This window comes from Crocodylus siamensis, chromosome 9 (assembly GCF_052110815.1).
Source record: "Crocodylus siamensis isolate JL-2025a chromosome 9, ASM5211081v1, whole genome shotgun sequence".
NCBI classification, from domain to species: Eukaryota; Metazoa; Chordata; order Crocodylia; family Crocodylidae; genus Crocodylus; species Crocodylus siamensis.
In genome coordinates this window covers 909,745-932,490 of record NC_143403.1, presented here as the reverse complement: position 1 = coordinate 932,490, position 22,746 = coordinate 909,745, and the positions used below count along the sequence as shown (strand labels likewise).

The window sequence follows — 22,746 nt, the reverse complement described above, 5'->3', positions numbered from 1 at the left end:
GGCAGTGCCCAACAGCAGCTTCTGGGATCAAGCTGGAGGGATAACCTTTAAGCTGCTGAAATGGGACCCCATCCACACTGCCTGAAGTCTCCAGAAGAGACGGTGCAGCCCCGTGGTCAGTGGTGTCACAGGTCGAACAGAATCAGGACGGAGCAGTGACCGGCGTTGGTGACAAGGAGATCCCATCCCGTGAAACCCTCGTGTCATGTCGCGTCGGCGCTGGACGCCAGGCTGGGGGGTTATCAGGTGCGAGAAGCAGAGCGGCTTTGGGAGCAGCTTCTCAGCAACCAGATGCGGGACAGTTTGTCAAGTACAAAGTGCAGATGAAAATTTCCTGTGACGCTTGGCGCAGCACTTAACTTTCTGTTGCGTTGTATTGTCTTTGAGGAGCACCAACCAACTTTACAGGTTTCTCAACCAGCGGGCTGTTTGACATTTCAAAACACAGTTCACAGTTTGGACTTCCTGGCTATAAAACCTGGCCTTTGATACGCTAGCTTGGAAATGTGACTCTTGTTGCCACTTGGTACCCAACTTTTGCTCTATACCAGTGGTTTTCAACCTGTGGTCCACGAACCCCTTGGGGTTCGCAGACTGTCTCAAGGCTCCTCAAAAGATGACTATGATCAGTCAAAAGTATGTGACTACCCGCACTTACCATTCAGAAGGGTCCTCACCTCCATTTGAAATTTCCAAAGGGGTCTGCACCTCCATTCAAAATTTTTTAGAGATCCACAAATGAAAAAAGGTGGAAACCCGCTGCTGTGTTCGTTAAAGGTGTGTCTATTAAAGAGCAGAATGAGAAACGATCCATTTGCCAGTTCCTCTTCTGAATGGAAATCTATGTGCGTGTGTGTAGCTAGATTAGATAGACAATTCATGATGGAGTGAGGGTGGTAATGAGATTTTTTTTGGTGAGGTTGAGGTCATTTTATTGGTGAGGCAGAGATGTCTGATACCCGTGAATAGCAAAGCCATCATTGGATGTATTGCAGCTCGTCCCAGATGAACGCCTGTAAATCCTTTATATCAAACTACATCTTCATGTGCTCCATATATGCTGCACATTTTACATAAGAACTATTTTGGAAAAGTTTTAGAGAGTTTTTTAACTTTTTTTTTTTTTTTTTTTTTTTTTTTTTAAATCGGTAGCATTTTTCATATACCCCTTCCAGTAAAGCCAGACTGCTACTGTTACTAGAGGTCCAATTCTCTAGGGCTCAGGGTAGAGAAAACTGTTAATAACAAAAAGTATTGAAAATAGACTTTTCATCTGTAATAATGTGATGATTTTTCACGTCTGATGTCTTCTAAGTCCTGAACCAGTGACACACTCAGTGTCTATTCATCTTTTGAAAAAATACAGCAGGAATCAGGAATTTTACATCCGTAAGGGGAATGTCCCAGATTTTCAAGGCTCCTAGGCCTGGTCAACCATAAAATGGCAGCACTCTCATGTATGAAAAGCCATCGTGAACACCAGGTATTTTGCCTTTCGCTGAGATTCCTGTATGGTTGCTGGATGCACGCAGCCAGATTTTGGAAAATAAAATAGAAATAAATACATCCTGTTGTGGAACATCGGCTTTCCTTTGTTCGGGTTGTTGCCATTTTCAAAGGTGTATTCTGCCATGAGCTATGACTTGCTGTCCTCATGATCCAGATCCCACGGGTGCGTGTTGTGCATGAAAACTGTATACCTCTTCATCATTTCATTTGCAACCAGCATCAGATGTGAAACTGGGTCTAGGAAGGTGAGAGGCTCTGGCAGTAACCCCTGTACCACCACAGGCCCTCGACTTGTATCCCGCGAACAGATCGCAGCTCATAAATGTTGTGCTCACACATCCTCTGCAGAGCTCCAGCATCTGGGTGCAATGTCAGAGGAGCAGCGTGATGGCTCCATCGCTGCAGAAAAGGGGCACGGCTGCTGTACCGTGCCAGCGGGCCCAGCCCCCGGAGTTGGGAGGCCAATGTTGAATGAATCCCCTCTTGATTTCACGTGGGAGCCCAGCGCACTTCTAGATCAAAGTTGTGGCTCATATGCGCTGCTGGGGCTGCTCCTTTAATAATTCTGCTGCCCAACGTGCCCTTCACGTCAGCGCGGGGCAGGACGGAGTGATGGAAAATAACTATTTATTAACTCAGAGAATTGAAATCAGAGGAGTGGGATGAATAATTCCCTGTGTTTCTGGCAGTATTAAAGTCTCCTTCCCAGTGCCGCCGCCTGTGAGCAGATGAGGCTAACAAACAAGAACTCATTTGGTTCAAGCCTTTTCTCGTAATGGTTGTGCAGGATATACCCTTCTCATTTTAATTTCTCTCTCTCTCTCACCGACGAGGCTGAGACTTAGCCGCCGCGCTCCCAGCAACGGCGCGGGGCTCCGTCCCCTCCAGGTGCTCGAGGAGGCGTCCACGGAATAAAGTTTTTCTGTGCGACAGAGGAATGGGAAGGCAGGGGAAGGGGACCCGGGGCTGAGGCAAGCCCCAAGTTAGCCCACGATCTCCCTCGGTGTGCTCATCCCCAAGCGCAGCTGTGACATTAACAGCCAGACATTCAAAGCATAATAATAATTCTGCAGATCAAAGCAGCCCTTCTTCAGACAATTACAGTAAAATTGAAGCTCTCCTCCAAGAGAAATGCATGCCCTTGTTGTGGTTTTCTTTTTTTTTTTCCCTCCTTTTTCTTTTCTTTTTTTTTTATTCTTTATGAGCAAATTGGTTTTTCAGGGCTATAGAAAGAGCTGATTGGAAGCTGAAATCCTCCCTTCTGCCCAGGGGTGGGATTCCCAGGGTTAGACATGTAACATCTGAAGGCTGATTTTTTTTTTTTAAATTGATATCCAAGAATAAAAGAGAGAATAGTAGGAGAAGCTGATCAGGAATGAATAAAGTCTCCTTTTAAGCTGAAATACCCCCTCCCCATTTTCCCTCCAGAAAAGCCGGACTGTAATTGCTTGCAATCACTCGTCACAAATTGTCTGCTCGTATTTGCTTTTTAATTTTGTATAATCTGGTCCATTTCGCTCTCTCTGCCTTTGAGCTTAACCTCTCTGTTTTTGCCCTCTTTCTCTCTGTCTTGCATGCCTTCCCTTTCTCCCTTGCTTTAATTCTTCAGTGCTGTTAAAAAAAGTAGTAATAATTCCCAATGGCTTTTACTAAGCAAAGGCACTTAAAAAAAGAGAGAGAGACTGAATAGGCACGAGGTACATCTGGTTAGATTTCCTTGTTGTCCTTGAAGTTTTTGTTTGCTTGTGTACTTATTTTATTTCTGATTCCCCAGGACAAGAAGGTATTTTAATAAAGATATAGAATGACTCTAGAGTCAACCAAGCACGAGGCTCTTTTTTGCCCCCTGCAAGAACGACAGTGTCCCAGGAAACCAGAGACGTGTCTCCAACTCGTGGCATATGATTGAATTTCCCAGTATACCTTCTGCCTACCTCTCTTTATTAGGGACCCCCTGGTTTCAGGCATACATTAACATCCTGCCTACGTGGACCAGGCATTTTCTCCCTCTTATTGCTGTAAATTATTTACATTAAAGACTATGATTGTGAAGCTGAGGTCATTGCAAACACTGCTGATGTTAAAGCGCTGGGAGAGGGAAGCAGAGTGGGAAACATCCTAGGAGGGAGAGAATCCGAACGCACCCAGAGAAGGGCGAAAACCAGGGTACGTGGGAGAGGAAAGACTCAGCGAGCAGGACGAAACCGAGATTAGTGGCAGTCAGGCTGGTCTTCAGCCAATCCCACTTTCTACCCGCTTTCCAGTTGCGGCACGGAGGTTGCGCGCGCTCTTCTGCTCGGTACTGCGCTGCGAGTGTGCGCTTGTGTAAACTCCAGGTGGGCTGCGATGTTCCCCGACAAGTGCTGACGCTGCCCGCGTCCAGCCCTCAAGGATCGCGCTGTGCAGTAGCCACTCGCATGGGCAGACGTTGAGGTTGCAGTCAAGTTTTGCATCGGTCTTCTCTCATACAAATTTCTGCAGGAGCCAGCTCCTCAGGCTTAGAGTGGAAGCATATTTTATATTCTCAAATATATTTCATTGCACTAGAAAACAGAGGCAGAGGGGCCTGAGAGGAGAGATCTCCGTCGGAAAGTGTAGCAACAGCATGTTTTCTAAGCCCAGCTGTCAGAGAGACGAGAGCTTCTTTTCACTAATACTTCTTGTAAAGCAGAGTCTCTCTCGCTTCAGCAGCACCTCGGGAACAGCTGGGAGATCAAAGGGACAGAGGATCCTACCCCACTGCAACCTGGAAAATATTTCTTTAGCAGCTGCTTCCCTGGGCCAGCTTGGCAGCTGCTGCTCTCATCCCAGGGCTGCGCCCCCGCGCCATGCTGCCTCGCCTGCAGTAGAAAGCGAGCACAACCCTCTCCTCCCCGGGCTCAGCCATCGGGCTGCAGCTGCTCACCTGGGAGCCGTACCCCCTGCTCCTCCTAGCAGCTACCTGTTTGCCTTACCAAAAGGGTGCCAACACGCTCTGGCTTATCGTGCCTGGTTGAGTTGCCTCTTGACAGCTGAGACCCCTTGAGCTGGAGGCCTTCTCATTCTTCCCAGCTGATGGAGATTCCTCGTTAGCTCAGGGGCTACAGGCCCGGCTTTGGGAGCTTTCCTTGCAGGCTCAGTCCCCAGCTGTGGTCTGCAGCGTGCGGGTGGCAGTCCCTCTCCGTCCGCTCCAAGCCACAGCCACGCTGCAGCCAGGCCCTGTTGGTGGATATAGCAGAGCGGCATTTGGGCTCACCTGTAATTCATTACTGTTGCTGTCCAAAGCAGGGTGTCTCAATGGAGCAGGGCTTTGATAACCTCCTGGTAGGGCCTTGCATGTAGGTGTTCTTCCTGGAAATGAGCTCATGTTTTAATCCCTTCAAAATAATGCTAAGGAGCTCTTCTTTTTATTTTTAGGCATTGCAAGGGACAAGCCTGACCAGCCATGGCGATGTCTTTTTCCAAGCCCTGTGGGCCACGGCTCGGTAGTGCCTTGCTGAGGGCGGACGCGGCTTGAGCCGGGTTGGGAGAGCTCTGCCTTGGCTGCTCGACCGAGAGGTCTCCTCTGGAGCTGTTCTGGGATGGGACCCGGTGCTCAGCACCACCTCTCCTCTCCGTGGGGAATCCTCCACAGGTAAATAGCTTTTTTTCTCTCTCTTTTTTAACTCCTAAATGCCTGTTTTAATGTACATAGGGCAGAGCTTGCAGAGCAAACGTTGCATGCCCTGGTGCTCTCCCTTTACAAGCTGTTTGTGAGCCAAACGGAGACGTCTCGGAGGCCTTCACTCTTGAAGCAGATGCAGACTTGCTCTCTAAAAACAAATAGTTGCCAGTTCCTAGCAAACAAACCTTTAGGAAAAAAAGTGCAATTTAAAAAAGAAAATTGCATGTATATTTTTCTTGACACATTTTTAAGGGCTGTTTGTGACGGATTTACAATGCTCATATTATTCAGTTTTACATTTGAAATTCTAATCATCCCTTTGAATGGGCTGGTGCTAGCTGGGAAGTAGCAGGAATAAAATATTTCCATTGAATTATGATTTTTGCTGACATCCTCATTCTCTGGCCCCAGACCATCCTTGGCATGGCCTTAGTCATTTGTCATAGAGTACATTGAAACGCAGGAAGCTGTAGGAATAGAGGATGAACTGATACCCTTCCTGCTTTACCGCAACACCCCTAAAAATGTGGCTTGGGAGGAGTTGGGAATTTATCCAGGTTCCTTTTGGATTTACTTCCCCACTCCTAGACCACAAAGAAAACAGTTTTCTCCCAAGTGCCGCGGTATCTTTCCTAATGGCCGAGCCCTTTGCTGCAAGTTTTGAGATGTAGCCGGACCTGACTGAAAAGATAAGGCCAGCTTCTCAACACCTGGTATTTATTTTATGTCTGTAGTAAATACAACAAGCTTTGTCAAAACACATGGTCCAAGAAGATTGCTGCAGTTGAATTTAATAGAGGTTTAAACATCTGCTTGATGCCCTTTGAGGTTATTCATAGTTTAATGAGTAAATAGCAGAACCACTAGCATTTCTCTTTGGAGAAAGGGAGCCTCTTCCAGGGGGCGAGGACTGAAGCGAGTGTCTCTGGCCCGGACCGTTGTAGCATCCCCATTGCCCCTGGAAATGAAGGCTGCGTCAGGGTTTTCTGGATAAAGCCTTCATTTTGTTTCAGTTAGAAAACCTACCGTGGGTATTCTGGCTAAATAGTAACTCTCCTAGGAAACCCTGGTTTGGTGGCAGCTGCCTGAAATGTTGTTTGGATTTTACTGCTTATTTTGTTAGTTTTTAAGACCAAATGTGAAATTTTTCTCTAAAAGGAAACCTTGTGAAAAGGTGTCATTTATAGCACAATTGTTACTGTCTGTCACTTAATTCTAGCCTTTTTCTTGTTGATCCTTGTGGTTCCTTGTGACAAAATGTAAAAAAGAAATGAATGAGGGGGGAAAGAGAGGGGCAATCCCCAAACCAAGAGCATCAGAGCAAGTCTGATCAATGCTAGCTCCAAAAACTTTTGGAAAACTGAAGAGCTGGACTAGACTTCCCAGGGAGGGGTGCAGTCCCCAGCCTGGGAAGTCTTCAAGGGGAGACCGGACGGACACCGCACGGGGATCACTCGATCTCTATAGTGTTTCTGCCCCGAGCAGCGTGGACTCGATGATCTTTCAAGGTCCCTTCCAGCACTTACGAGTCTATGAAAATGTCCCGTAAAATATTCTGTAAAATAAGACATTTTGAAAAACTTAAAAATGACTCCTTTTCTAAGGCTGTGGAAAGAAAATTAATTCAAGATATGTGAAAATGAGGTGTATTTTCAAACAAGCTGTACACAGCAGCAGGCATGAATTTGTAGATGTGCGTCTCCATACACAGGAACGAGTAGCGAGCGTCAGTGCCTTTGTGTCACCACGGTGTCAACCGTCTTCGGCTCCCTGCCAGATTGCTCTTCTGGTTACTTGTCCACGAACTCTGCGAAGAGAGGCGGTTAGCTATCCTGATGCTACGCAGCTCTGATTTAGTTAGTCTGTGAGGTGCGTGCTCTGCCAGGATGCATCCAGAGGCGTTGTCGCAGCCGCTCTGAAGCGTCTCTAAAACGTGGTGCCTGCCTGGTCCCCGGTCCCACGGTATCGGAGTCCCTCGCCCTCTCTGGTGCATTTATCCTCCCCGGCATTACACCCGTTTTGCACCGACCGGCGTGAGGTCGTCTCCCAGGTCTGCCCCAGCCAGCAACTGGGGCCCCACTGGGCACTTGGAGCAGAGCGCATGGTGCAAGCACCGGGGCAGAGACGAGCGGAGCAAAGAGGCGCACGGGGCGGGTACGGGCCAGCACTGTGCAGACCTCAGGGTAGCGGTGAGCTTTTGAGGAAGGATTTGAATGCGTGGCTTTGCCCATTTGCACTGGCAGCCCTTCCTTGTGACACGGGGCATACGGGAGACAGACCGCGGAAAGCTCGCCCGGTCGGCGCTGGCAGAGCAGAAGCGGTACCTGGGGGCCGCGAGCCGGGGAGGGGGCCGGGTCAAGAGTGACTGGACAGGCGGGGGGGAGCAGGACTTACCCAGGCTAGACCTAATCCTTAACCAGCATGGCCCTCCTCCACGTAACAGCCGAGCGGTGGGTACCTCCAGAGCTGGGTGCTGGATTTCCAAGCCTGGGAGACCCAGGCTTCTTACTTGGTTTTCATGTTAAAAGGGACTTAATGACAAATATAAATCAGCTCCCGCCCGATGAGCATGAGAGACCCTTGATACCTGACTGTTTGGACCCGTTCCTTCCCTGGGGCGGTCTCTTCACAACAGACGTTTCAGTGTCTTTCAGCCACTTAGAAAAGTTCATTATATTTTTAATGCGATTTTAAAAAATTAAAATAATGATTTGATATACAGGCATTGATGAAAGATGTATTTTTAAAGCAGTAAATTAAAATCTCATTAATATTTCAGTGAGAATATTTTGTGCTTATCTGTTTCATCTCTATTTTTGACCTATGGCTCGGAGTTCACAGCATGAAGGAGATGGTGAAATCTGTTCACCATAAAATGTTAATTATAAGTAAATTACAGCACAAACGTTCAATCAGCCACATTAATTCTACATAAAGTGAATTATTGTAGCAGAAAATTTTAAAATGTGACTGAATTTTATAATCTGCATCCTCCATTTTCTACCTTTGCTTTCAGTGCTGAGCCTGCTGTGTTCTGCCCCAGCATGGCTGAGCCCTTTGTGAGCGAATAGCAAGCGCTTTCCACTTAGGACATGTTAAAAATTCAGAAGGACAATTTGATCCATTTGCTTGCAACCTACTAAATGGGTCTTAATTACATAAAATTCCCTTTGCCCATTGGCAAAATGTAATAGGAATTTGAACTGTTTAACCACTCGCTTCTAAAACACGAAGCGGAGAAGGCCTTCCTCCCGGGCGCGGGAACATGACATGATTTCCCTTGCTTTACTGAGGCAGGCGGCAGGGCCGTGGCAGGGGGGAAAAGCGTGAGACCAGCCCAGCGGACCGATGGGCAGCAAGGTGCATGTCCAAAACGCTGCCGCGGGGCTAGTCTGAGACGCTGGAGGAAGGTCTTCAGTGCTCTTTGGAAGTTGAGAGGTGGGATTGCTGGCTTCTCGACTCCGGAGGAGACAGAGGCCTCTTTTAATACTGCAGCTAGATGCAATACAACTTCCTAAATAAATCCAAGTACTGTTAAAGCACCGCAGAAAATGTACAAAGAGAAGAACTGTCTGGCAGCAAGCGCTGAATATGCCATCTGTGCCTGGAGCATATCTGAGAGGTCGAGTAAGCACACGACACGAGGCTTCGAATCCCAGTAGCTTGCAGGGAGAGAAAAGGTTTCTATTTGGTGAAGAATTGCACCAACGCGCTCCTCCCCCTGAAAAAGGGTATGTGCTGCAATAAATATACTGCTAAAGAATGAGGTCTTTTTACTGGCTCAAGTGCCAGATCTGGAAAAACATTTGTGCTTGCTCTCTCCTCTCCCTTCATGCAGTCTCTGATCCAGATTTCAAAGGCTTATATTTCAGGTGTTAAAAGTTTAGGGGCTCTAATATGGTTGTAATCCCAGGCGATATATTAAAATGTTTTCTGAGGAAAGTAAATGAAGGCTTTTGTTGCAACTCCCCCACCGTTGGCTCCAAAATGCTATAAGATGTTTTCTGATTTAAAAAAATAAATTTGAATTTAGATTTTTTTTCTTAAATCTTCTTAATGTTAAGAAATGGCCAGCGGGTGCATTCTTGTGATACTGAAACAGTGACATTTTACTGCCTTTGTGCTCAAAAGTTTTCTCTAACGTTGTAACAATAAAACTTTTGTTTTTTCTGGAGAGCTTCCCATTTGAACAGTTCTCTGTTATGCATTTGCCCCAAATAAATACTTATTTTTATACCTGAACATAGCATTTGTTTGCACATTAATTCGATGCAGGTCTCCTCTTTGCCATTACCAGGAGGCTTATAGGCCAGGAACCTGATTGCTGATCGGGAATAGAAACAGCTAATCAACCTGGTCCAGTTTGGCTGCCCAGTTATCTTCCTGGTCTAAAGCTATGGTTGACCGGTATCAGGATTTCCTAATTCAGTAACCCAGTATAATTTACATCTGAGATTTTGAATGGCCTGTTACACCCAAAATAAAACAGCACCCCTCCAGACTAATCCCTAATCAAGGTTGGTGATCATTGCTGAGTAGTTGAAGGCTTACCATATGAGATCATGTCATCCCTATTACAATTCTGGATTCTGGATTTGCTGTTGAATAGTGAAGCTGCATGTTCATGTTGTGAAAATCAGATATTTGTCCCAAACCAGTGTGGCTCAGCTTATCCCATAAGGAGAACAGGACGAGGGGACTTTGCCCTATTTCTTCAGCTCAACCATTGCACTGAAATCCAGAGCCCTACCCAATGGCTGCAGCCCTTTGGCAAAGATTGAAATGCTTTTCCTGGTAGTAAAGACCGCTCAGAAATTGAAATCCTAACGCCTTTATGAAAGGAAGAAAAATCCATCTATAAAAGTGTGTTGGGGGGGAGGGGGGGTGTGAGAAATTTCCAATTTGCTAATGGCAGGAGCTGCTAATCTGCAAATGTATGCAGGAGCTGGTGATCCCACACCAGTGTGAGAGAACCTTGAGGATTAGAGCGTCTCAGAGGAAGGTGTTGGGAAGCTGGTCCCATTGGGAGAAGGAGCACTGGGATCAGGGCAGGCTGGACCTTCCTGGCAGGAAGTCAGTTGCACAGACGAGCGGTGGAGTATTTTGTTTTCCCAAGTCGGGTTTGAGCAGCGATTCTTGAGGAGACCTACTGCTCGTATCAGGGAGATCCAGGCAGCTTGCTGCCTGTCCAGGGCAGGGCTCCTGAAGAAGTACGCACGGGCCGTAGCAACAGATCGAAGCAACCGCATGCTGTAGTGATGGGATGTAATTGGTGCAATATCTGCACGACTGATGGGAAGCAAAGGACCCCATTTAAGAGCTCAATCCTGCAAAGTGTTAGCACTCTCAACCCCCAGTGACTTCAGTAACGGATCAGGGCACTCGGATCTGGAGACCTAATGCCAGTGAAGACCAGCTTGTGCCCTGGACACTTGGGTTCCAGGTAGCTTCGATGGTCAGAGTATTTCTCAGCTGGGTCTCGATAGCCACTGTGGAAATACCTAGGATAGAAACAAACAGGGAATTTATTGGGCTTCAACTCTGATTCCCTGTAAAATCTTACCATAAAATAATAAACTGTTATAGGGGAATTAGAGATTGGGTTATGCACATACACAAACTACCAGTAATAACCACCCTGATGCAAGAAACCAGATCTGTTTGTTAATATTTTTATTAGACCAAGCATATGGTTGGGAGAAGTGTCCAATAAAAAAAAAATTACAGAACAAACTCTGCTTCTGGCATATTCCCTGGGCCCTAATGGCTACAGCAACACCACTCTGCATTTTCAGCAATAGGCAGAGAGAACAGAGCTGGCACCCAGCTGACCGACTGCATGCATAGATGCTACGATGCAGCACAAATTGCACATGTACACTTATTTTCGGCCTATCTGTGCCCTGATCGTTTTAAATTTACGTTCTGGGCTGCATCCATACCTTGCCTCCGTTGTGACTGGCAGAGCAAGCGCTAGAAGGTGGTGGCTAATGCAGCTCCACAAGATACGACGGGCTGTTCAAGACCTGCTCTGCCCCTAGCCAGAGCTCAGTGCGTGCGCGCGTCTGTGCGTCTTCACGTGTGTGAGCTTTGCTAACCAGTTGTAGTGTATAAACGGCATGAGTGTACTGCATGGGCTTATTTGTGCTTGATTTAGTGGGCAGACTTATTTGGCAGAGGTGTACACCTCTGTGTACTTGGATTTTAACAGATACACGTGCAAGTTAAATGCTGCTGTCAAGGTGCACACTATGCTTTAAAGAACAGGTGGGGAAAGGAATTCATCCCAGGAACTGCGAGATCACCAGGACTTCGATGGCAGATCTGTTAGAGCGGTCTGAAACGTGAGGAGATGGGTGGTTTTGATTTGTTCTGCCATCTTTTATTATGTACCCAACACTTAATAATTTAAAGGCGCAGTACAAGAGCAAAATCAGAGTCTGGCAGCTTCTCTTGATCAAACCCTCCTTTTGGCCCCGCTGCTGCCCAATCTAGGACAGAGGTGACCTAACAAAATGACAAGTAAAAGTATTACCCTATTCTTAAAGGTTTTTATTGGGTTTCTTGCAGCTGCCTCTGTCAGATAAATTATTAATGGTAAACACAGATCTGTTTCTTCTATCCTGTTTTCCTACCCCACCAGCAGCTGGCTGGATGTGTCATGTCATCCATCACGTGCAGACCTGGATCCCATTCCAGCAATAAATATACCTGCGTGTCAGACTCTCCAAGAAGTGGCTTAAAGGGGAGATTCACTAGGATGTTCAAAAAAATCAGTGGATCAGCAAAGCTGTTTGCAGTGGCAAAGAAAGAGAGCGAGAGGGAACAGGATGGATGCTAAGAGCCCTTGTTTTCCAGTAAGCAGCGTGATTGGCAGCAGAAATAAACACTAACGGGAAGCTTGTGTATCAATCTAATTGTATAATTGCGGGTTGCTTTCTGCATGGTTTGATGTGCAGATTGTAGTAATGTGCAGTGTCTCTGTAGCAATTGCTGTTTGGTCTAACACTAGGAAGTAGTTCAGTGGCTTCCTGCGCAGCCGCCTGCCGCTCGCGTGCGACTGAGCTCCAGCATGGTCACCGCCCAAGCTAAGCCTGTATTTTAACACACTTTTGGTGGTTGTTGCCTGCTGGGTGCCTGGAGTTTTACCTGCGAGTGCAAGCCGGCGAGCTGGGAAGAGAAGTGAGTGCAGTGTTATAGTCACTGCCGAGCTCTGCGAGCAGCGATCGTGAGCCCCTTCGAAGTTCCCGCAGGTAGAAACATGTCACGTGTAATCGTTGCTGTCAGCACACTTCGTGTGTCGCTTCCGCACCCGGCGCTTGTGGGACCCCGCGAGGGAGAGGAGCGCTTGCCGGATGCTGTCCTGGGGTGGACGCAGAATGAACCTCTCAAAGCTCAGCCACGTCTGGTCCTGTTCAGGTCTGCAGGTGCGTCCGCACCATTGCACGATAAATAGGCCAGTGGGGCTCGTGTCTGCCAGGTCCAGCTGTTGCCAGGGATGGAGAAGTATCCAGGACAGACTCGGCGCCACCACCCACGCCAATAAGGGTCTGGGGTGCCTGCATACTCCTGTGGTCACTGCTTTGTCCCTGGTTTTAACCCATAGAAGATTTTATGTTGGTAAATGATTGGCTGCATTATCAATGCTGCGGAGAGCATGCCTTAGATGACAAACTAACCCCTGGCTGCTGCGGTTGGAAATCCCATATCCATCACCTAACCCGGTGTACATTTTAACCCTTGTTACATCCGCCTGAGCTGCTTTGAGGAGGGCTGGACCACGACTGGGCAAATCCACCAGCATCTTATCTTGCACGCGCTGGAGCGAAAGGGTGGAAGATTTCCCAAAGATGTCTCGGTTGGACACGGCTTGAGAGACCGACGAAGGCAGAGTGCTGGATGCAGCCAACTCCTTTAAGTTGCATCAACCTCCGCTGAGTTTTGCAGTAGATGGGTGAAGGGTTTTACTGTCCGATCAAGCTGACCCAGCAAGCCCGTGTCTCTCACAGTCTCTAAATGCATAACCCTTTTTTCCAAGCGGGGGGAGCAGCACGTACATGTGTGTGTCTGTGCTGCTCTCTGCTGCTTTGTGTTTTGGAAAGGAAAACCCAGGTTGTTGTAGAAACAGAGAATTTGAAGGAAAATAATGAAACAAGACTAGACTGTTTACTATTTGGCCATTTTTTCACTAATAGTTGTCATGATAACACATCTCCGTATTCCCACAGAACCAGTCTCTATATAGATAATACAGCACTTCAATATTTATGAAGCTTTCAGTAAATATAGAACATTAGTAATTATCATTGTGCTAAAAATATCTACTTATCATTTCCTTTCATGCTATCTATATTGGTTTTTTCTCCCCTTTTTTTCCTCTTTATTTTCTGCTTCTCCACATGACAGACTCAGTAACACGAGTTCTCATGTCCAAGGGGTGGCTAAGCCATTTTGAGAAGATAACAGCTGCTTCATTTAACTGCACAGTCTTTGCGCCCTCAGCATTTAAGCGCTGTTAGGTATGTCGAGTATGAAAGGCGCTGTAGAGAGCCTGCTTCTATTCTCTTTATTGCGATGCAAAATCTGATGCAATTAATTTTTATTATTTTTGCCAAGCTGTACCTTTAAAAAAGAAATGGTAAAAGCTGTAGCCGTCGCATGCTGGTTACCATGCCCAAAAGACTGACTGGTTTTGGCTCTGCCAAGTGCTCCTTGGCGGATAACGATAAGCGACACCGAGCGTCGGATCAGAAGCTTTTGCCAGCCAAATGAATCTGTCCCTCTCCCGTGGTAATTATCCATGCTCAGACTCCTCGTAGCAGCAGCTAAAGTGTTTCTAGGCAGTTTGCAGTCACTGTCATTGTTTGCAACTTTGGGTTGCACAGTTAACATGACCCTCTGAGTCTTGTAGGAAAAAGCAGTTCTTCTTTCCTGGGCAACTATTTCAAACCTCACCACTTTCCGCTCCAAGTGCAAGGCACGGCACACTTCTGCCGTGCCCGCGCTGAGCTAACAAACACGTGGTGCGTCATAAATTTTAAAAAAACAGCCCACACAACACGGCTTCCTCCCAGGAAGATGGCAAAAACCAGATGTGACAGATGCTAGTCAGCTTGCTTAATACACCTCGGAAAGGTGCAGACGCACGTTCGAGGGACACGGTCTGTCACTCTAAACCAAGTGGAGCAGAAGCGGGTGCTTTCTTTCGACTTATCCCTGACCAGGCACACGAACAAAAACGTAATGTGCTGCAGTGGTGCGATGATACGGAGTGAGGAATAGGTGAAATCCAGTTCCTAAATATTTGGTGGAATCGTCTGAGCTTTTATACATGTCTTCGAACCATCCTACAGAAATAAATAGTGACTTCGGATCTTGGTCTGGAACGAAATAGGCCAGGCCCAAATTCCAGGGCTTGTCTTTCCAACCGTAAAGTTTTGAGAGTAATTGTGTTTAAATTGCTACAGGAGCCTGTCGGGTTTCATTCCTGTTAATTACTATAAGACTTTTCCATATGGCTTAGTCTCTGTCTTAATCAGCCTTAGATTTTTTTTCTATAGTATCTTTTGCCATAGTAACAGTACTAATTTAATATTTCTTTATAGTATAGTTAAATAATGTTTTATCCCATTTAGTTTAGGGTATGTAGGAAGACAAAACTCGCATCCATTAATGTTGCCGATGTGTCTTCTCCTGAGCTTATGGAAAATAATAGGGTAATAGATGGATGATTGTGTTTGCCCTGATACATGGAATATTCTTGCGGCTATGCTGAGGAAACGGGGGACTGTTTAGTCAGACTGCAAATCCGCAGTAGACCAGTGGGTAGACCGAGCCACAATAAATAGTATTTTCAGCTGCATATTGATAGTTGATAACTATTGACCATTAGTCCTGACAGAGTTGCAAAGGTTAGGTCGGGTCAGGGGCACTAGGGAAATGTCCTGGTCTTGGTACAACATCTCTGCTGTCATGTGAAGTGGTGCATCAATAACGGAGACACCTGTGTGATTCGGGGGCTTTTTTCCTCCCCCCGGCAGTGCCTTGACATAACCTCAGTGTAGCCTTGTCCTATCTCGCGTAGACACTGATTGCATCCCCAAAACTTAACCTTTGAACTCCCCAAGGTTATGTTCAAGCCAAAGATCACCGAGCTTTTAAAGATCAAGAGGAAGGCAGCAAGGAGGGCTGGCATGCATTCAGGCCTGTGATAAGCTTTAGACACTCATTACTCCAAACGAAGCGCTTGGAAATGCAGGCAGAATCTCAGCTCAGCAAAGTGCAGCGAAACGCGCTCGCTGCATCCGATTATCTTGAAAATGGCTCCTCCTCGTTTGGGACTGGCAAATGGCATTATCGAGAGAGGAGCTGTGTCTGTCTAATGTTCCCATGAGGCGAGCCGGGTCCTCACTTTTGCATATACAAACCACTCTTGGCAAGCAGAAGTTTAATTAAAAGCCTCTCTGAAACTAGCCGTGCTGGGCATTAGTAGCCGTGAGGGGCCCTAGCAAGCAGATTGGAAAACATACCGAGAAAAAGGTTTGATTTCTGGTAAATGTCATCAGGCTTCTGTCTCACTTTGTACCGCTCTGGCGTGCGTGTGTTTTTAATACAGTTGCACTTTGTCTACCTGGAATATGCAAATAGTATTCAAATTAGGCCTCCACGTACAGACTGTCAGCACATACCCCACAGCTCCCCTCTAGCAAGTGACTAATGGGAACATGTGTTCTTTCTATTTTTGTAAGGCTGGGAGAAGAAGGGGAAAGGAGGTCTGAGCTGTGGGGATTAAAATGCAGCATCTCTTTTTCCTGAGGTCTTTTTTCTGTCTGCGGAGAGTCTGTTGGCAGAGCCGTAGCAGGGGCGCCGAGATCCCTGCCTGCTCGTGCTCCCCTGGACCCCGTATGACCGGTGCCCCACAGCCCTGGGCGCATCTGCAGAGGCCGCGGCACGCCGTGCTGCGTCCGACACGCCGCCGGTTCTCTGCCCTCCGTCTCGTAATTGCAGAGACCACCTCCTTTCCCTTCGGGAATGAAAGAATATTCCTGTGGTGACTCCTTAGCAGCCTGTGTGGAAAAGTAATGTTAGGACGGGACTTAATTCACTGTGAGCCGCCTTCGTGCCGTTTAGCGACCAGAAGCAAGGAGGAGAGAGCGGCACGCAGGTGACAAGCCAGTTGGACACGGGACTCTGGGGCCGCTCGGCAGGCCGCTTGCCACGGATCCCAGGTTGGGCACCTCTGCTGCCAATGTCACATGGCTTTCTCATAGCCCCATCTCCCTGGCCTTGTCTTTCAAACCGTTCACTCTTTATGGCAGGGACCCTCTGAGTTTGGAAAATGCTTAGGATTCGCAGAGTCTGCCCTGCGTGATGATACTGCATGGTTATTGTGTGAGGGGTTCAGGCATTCCCAGAGAAGTGCCAGCCCGGTGCCATCTTTGTGCCTCATACAGCTGCAATCCCCCTGTCCCTCTGCCCAGGCAGGTCCGTTTGCTGGCTAGCTGTAGTGGGTCCAGGCGGATGCACTTGGAGAGGACGGCTACTTGTACGTGCCGTCTAGAATCTGATGTTCTCGGTGGTTTGGTCGACACGAACCCCATCATCTCCACCCTCGTCCTGCTTTTCAGTCCTCCTCAACACAAACTTTGAGTTGCAAGGGGCTAAGGGCAGATCCAGCTGCCCTGGCCGTTCAGCCCTCGCGTGGGAGCCCAGGCAGTCGCAGGGCATTTGCACAGCCCCAGTGGACGTGGCTGCTCACGCGCTGCCTCGAGTGCTTGAGCTGAGATCCGTGCTGACGACCTCTCCGAGACGCAGGGGTACTTTAGGATAAGTGACCGCTTTTTTGGGGTGGCCAGTTTGAAATGCCCTGGGTCCCCATCTCTCAGAGTCCTTAACCCTGTACATTCGAGCTCAGCTCTACTCGCGTCGGCTGTGATTATGAGCGCTCAATACTTTTGTGCATCAGACTTTAGGGTCCCAAGCTGGACGCTCAGTTTAGGGTCCAGACACCACATAGACAACTGCTTGACAGGAGCAGGAGTAGAGCCACTTTGGGATAATAACTTGGTTGAGCTTTCTTTGTTTCTTGTTGCCACCGTTGCTTGAGAACAGATTTGTTTCCCCGTGCATCTTGGCAAGGTGCAGACCAGCTAGCAGGATCCGGGCTGGGGGTCAAACGTGGGAGGAGAAACCCTTCGTGCCAGGCTCTCTAAGAGTAGTCTGGTGTTTCTCTTCATGTCTCTTCTTTCTACCCCCGTCAGTCTTACCCTGCAGCATTCAGCTGCTGCATGCAAACTCCCAGCTTCATCGCAACCCTGTATGAGCCCATCCTTTATTATACACCTAATTAAAACTGGCAAATACTCAGACCACAAAGAGCAGTCTTCTGCAGAGGAAACAGATTCCATATGTTAGACTGATGTGCACATGGATGAGTTTGTGTGTGATAAACGGCCTCCTTTAATAGAGAAGCACCAGTGTTAGCCCCGAGTCCCACAGAAAGGCCTCACGCTGCTGCACCTGGACTCGGCATGTAGATAACTGGGTAAATCCAGGTCCTGGCGAGAGCATCGCTCCACCTTAGCGAGCGGGGACTCTGCCACGCTGAAAGGTGTTGCTGAATCCTGCGTGCCACATCCCCAAATGAGCCGTGCCTCAAAGTCCGAGAAACTTTGCAGGCTCTCTGGCCCCTCCTCTGTCTTTCCCACATTGCTGACACTTGCAAGTTTGGTGAATGGTTTTCTGCATGAGGCACTAGACTGCAGGCCGTGTTTGTCAGATAGAAGCATTATCGAGGTGTTTCCTTCTGCTATTAATAAGATTGTCAGCACTCCTTTCTGTTCTGAATAAGTGGAGGAGCACGGATACGGCAGCCAGAATGGGAAGCTCACTCTTCTTAATTAGCGCTAATGCAGTGAAGGTTGTTTTCTGGCCCTGGCAGAGGAGAATAGTAATTAATATGGCAGGGAGACAGTGAGGAGACAGACGGAGAGTTCAAGGCCAGCATGTGTGCCCCTGACCCAGGGGTCAGTGGAGAAGGGGGGCTGTGGGCCGGCAGAGCTTGCATCTATAGGCCACTGAAGACAATAGCCTGGTTCCCACAGGGCTGGACAAAGCTACTGCTGTATTTCTGCAATCACAGCTCACAACTGCTGCATTACAAATAAATTCTGCCCTTCCTCTTCCTTAACGTGACCGGCTTTTCTGACCCCCAATTTAGGTGCTTTGTGTGTCCTAATGAACGACTTTCTTCACACTTCTAAACACAGCCTTAGGGGTCTGTCCGCCTCTCGATGCGCATGTGTGCCTCCACATTAACGCTAATGGGAGCTACGTCTGCAAAGCAAACAGCCAGAGGAGAATGGCCGCCTCCGTCTCCCCACCTTCACGCTCAAAATCTCCTTCTGGCACCAGGCCGAATTTCTCACGGAGCCTGGGACAGGCCTGGGGGATGAGGTGGGGCTAAGGGGGCAGGTCTTGTCTGGCTCCAAAAGGGCAGAATATTCCTATGGGGCCACCTGGTCCAGTTCCCAAATATCACGAATGGAAAACGCGCGCACGCCGGGGGTAGCGTGGCCGAGCGGGAGCGCGCCTGCCCAGGCGAGCGGGAGCACGTTTCCCTGGGTGAAGATGCCCGTGTCGCTTAGGAGTGGCGCAGGGTTGTCACGAACGAAAATCTTCCTGCTCTCCCCCGCGGTCCTGCCGCGGCGGTGTCAGCGAGGAGACCGGGGCCGGCCTGGGAGGCCTCGTGTGTGTTCTCCACATTTGTGAAGCGCCGTTCGCTTTGGGATTAGGACTTTTCAGCAATCTCTTCTGTGTCGGGCACACGCATGCGGCCGCCAGCTCGCCGTTTTAACGTGTTTGGAAGAAAGGCCACGAAGGGGAGAGGGAGGGAGCGCACCCACGCGCGATGTGCTCCCTGCCGCTCCCCACGCTCGTGCCTGTTCGGAGCCGGGTGAAGTGCTCGGTTGTCCGTTTCTCTCGTTTCGCTGAAGTTTTTCTGCATTATAAACAGCCCCTAGCATACAGCTTAAATCTGAGTATTAATGTTTTCAGCAAAGACGAGGTGGTGGGAAGAGAACCTCCAAACACGCAGTTAACACGCAAACGCGGCTGCCGTGTCAGTTATGAAGTCACACTTGCGTGGGTGTGTGTCGTACGATGGGTTGCGATGCACGCGTGCAAGGAGGGGTTGCATACATGTCACCTGTGTTAGCTACACTTCTGGTTCGATCTCTGGCTGTCACGGTACCTCTGAGGAGCAAGGAGCTCTTTGGCCCTGCCTGCGGTGGCCCCCGTGCTCCCTGTTTGCAGCCATACGTGCGGCTTTTTCCAGTCTGACCTAATTCCTTTCCCTGCAAGACGCCGGTCGGAGAGGACGGCGTCTTCCTCTGCTGCCCCCCGCCCCCACTCGCCTTTGCACGGTTTGCGGGTGGTGCTTTCTCAGTGTTTCCTTGGCCTCTTTCTCTCTCATTAACTCTCCGTGGCTCTTGAGGACCATTCAAAGAGGAGTTCACTTACATGAGTCACATGAAAGGGCTCGTGGTGACCTCCCCCTACATACATATGCAGACGTGGTCACTTAGGAGACTGAAACGTGATTAATTGAACTGGCCAGATTGCGAGCACAGCCTACGGTTTGGGGCTCGCTCGTTTTTACCCTCCGAACCGGGTTACCTGGGGCCGGCAGGCATGGCCGTGCTAGCCAGCTGGCACTTGCCACCCCGCTCCAGGCAGTAGCCAGCCAGTGCAGGCGCGACCCCACGGTGCGAGGGAAATTTGGAGCGCGCATGTCATGTAAAATGCCGGTCGCTACCCGGACGGTAGAAATGGAAGGATCCCGCAGAAAGCGACTTCCCAGTAAATAGCAGGGTTTGTACGGCCGCTGAGACTTGTCATTTTAGCTAGTAGGGAGGTCAGCCAAACCCTGAGAAGGAGATTTGCCCAGCTTCGTGGGAGCTAGACAAACCAGATAAACGGGAGAGCTGCAAGATTTACTCCTTAAATGTTCCAATAAAAAATGGTTTAGCAGAGGTATTGACTTCCTCAATTAGATGGCCTTGAAATCACTTTTTTAAAAGCTAGGCGGTATTTAAAATACTGAAGAAAAGCAGTAAGTGGTGCGGCAATGCCTTTGTGTATAGACAGCAGCATCCCTGAAATCAACTTGGTAAACTGCGATAGACCCATGTTACCCGACCTGATGATACCTCTTTCAATATTTAATGATCAAATAGAGGTAACTCCATTTGTATTACCAAAAAAAAGAAGCAGCAGCAAACCCTGGGGTTATTTTTAGATTTCTGCCCATGAAAAAAACGTGACTGAAAACATAAAGCTGATCTGATTACTGGATGGAGCAGCACAAGTTTTTTCCTGGAAGTTTTTGTTGTTTTCTTGATTTCATTAATTATCGTGTTCGATCCCTGAACGAAGAAATGAAATGCTCAAATCCCACTAAACTGTGCATGGGAACACCTGGGAGCAAAACGTGTAGCTCTGCTCGCACTGAACCGCAGCTCGGCGAATGCATCTTTCTGGGATGGTGGGAAAAGTAATCTCTCAGTTTGATTTTGTCCCCGCTCTGACTTTGGAGTGATGAGTCCAGGCTGCTTTCCTCCTGGCTGGCAGAGGATTTGTCTGGCTGGTGAGTGTTTTGTTGTTCTTGTTCTTCGAGCTGACGTCCTTATTCACTAGATGAGAGAAATCATAAACCTGATCCTTCATCGCCGAGTGGCCTGTGACGGGGGCCGCCGGCTCTGGAGGAAGGATCGTTCGTCCCCTCCCGCCCCACGTCCCAAGTGCCGAAGCAATGCGAGAAGCCCTTGTATCGTTCGGTCTCGTCCTGACCATCGAGACCCGGGCAGATGCCGAGGTGCTCGCGTCACTTCAGACCGAAGTTGGAGTAGGGTCAAAGGAGGTGAAGAGGCAATGGGCTATCCATTAAGCAACCTAAGGCATTTGGATTTGTGCCCGATCAGCAAACTCTAAATCATTATATCCCAACTGGGGGATTTATGGCAGAATTACAAAGATGATAATTTATTTCAGCTCTTGCGCTTAGACATTTTTTTCTTTTGATTTTTATCGGCGTAGAATGTTTTACACTTTTTAAATGCGTGTCACAATGAGCGAGAGCGTTAGATGTTGCTTGTAAAAGAGACGTCATATAAAATATATATATCATTTGAAGAAACCATTCTGTAGGCTTTAACCAAAGACCTTAATTTTTTAAATGCCTAGGCAGTGTCTCTTTATATTTTGCTAATCGTATGCAGATATGAAAATCACACATACTAAATATGTGAAATATTATAAATAGTATTTAAAAATATCACTTATAAAATACATTAGCCATGTCAAAATATCAATTTCTGCACAAAATTGGTTTGAAGAAAAATAGCTAATCGTAGCACCCTGTGAAAACAGCATTTTCTAGTATCATTTAATTTTCCAGTACAAGCAGTTTGGGCAGCTATTTCACTTTGCTCCATTCAATCCTGCACTGGTATCAGTTGACTTCATACCAAAAAGCTATAAATGATTTAAATGGATTAGGTTTAATTAGGTAAATTAATGGTTAAGCACATTATATACAAACCTGTTCTATTTTTACAACTTTTACTCTGATAATTTAGTGCCAGAATAGCATGTACCTGAGCAAAATTGCAATGCAGCAAAGTAGATTAATTGGGGGGAAAGATGACAGTTGCTGGGATGAAGCTGGGCGAGCACTCAAACCTGCGCTTGCAACATTATCTCCGCTGTTTTAAAAATATACCCGAGCAGTTAGCAGAGATCAGCTCGATAATCACGGGACGATATTTATTACCACTGGAAGGCATTGCTTGCCGTGCCCCCTCGCCTGCCCCGGAAGAGGTCAGGATGTTTCCATGTCTCTGTTAAATGTTAAGCAGCTGTTGGAGACGTACGTCCTGGCCGTTACGTAGCCTCGTGATGTTTGCCACCTCCAGCAGCAAGATTTGTTCCCACTTCTTGCGGGCACGGCGTCTTGGAAAGCCCCCTCTTGCCTGGCTGGGAAGTGCTGAAGCCAAGTCTTTCAGCTTTCACCCGGGGGAATGGGGCACTGTCTTCTAATGGCTTGACCATGGGATTGGGTCCCTCGCTCTGCCACTAATTCACTGGGTGACTCTGGCAAGTCACTTAGGGCCCGTGTTGTGCCAACTCTCGTGCTCATGAGATCGCTCGTGGCAGATTTGAATGCAACGGCTCGTATGACTGACGCTCTTGGCACGCGGGTGGGCTGACCGGCTCTGCACCCGCTTGCAAAGGCCCCAGTTCGTGGCTGCCCGTGAAGCAGATTCTGTAGCCCGGTGGCCTTCTCTTCGCATCTTGCGGCTTCACGCTAGGTGACGCCGTACTTTGTTGCTCGGGGATTGCAAAAGCGCCATATTGATAAAAGGAGGCTTTGCAAGGAGTGACAGTTTTCTAACATGACGATTAATGGCAGCTGAGAATTTTCCAATTTAGAGGGGAGTCCGCACAATAGATTGATGCACTGGATATGAAGTGCTACAAAGGAGGCTTTCAGTTTGCGAGCAAGTTTAATCCAATGCTTAAACAACCTCCCCTTG

General features: G+C 48.1%; 1 protein-coding gene across 5 annotated transcripts in view; it reads left to right on the top strand.

Annotated features, from left to right (window-relative positions):
* The window catches only part of ZFHX3 (zinc finger homeobox 3), an 832,685-nt gene that overhangs the window by 423,763 nt on the left and 386,176 nt on the right, over positions 1-22,746 (top strand). For all 5 annotated transcript variants that reach the window (XM_090063359.1, XM_090063361.1, XM_090063365.1 and 2 more), the window contains one exon: positions 4,906-5,122. The gene's annotated coding sequence lies outside the window, so the exon portion shown is untranslated. The remainder of the gene's footprint in view (positions 1-4,905; positions 5,123-22,746) is intronic.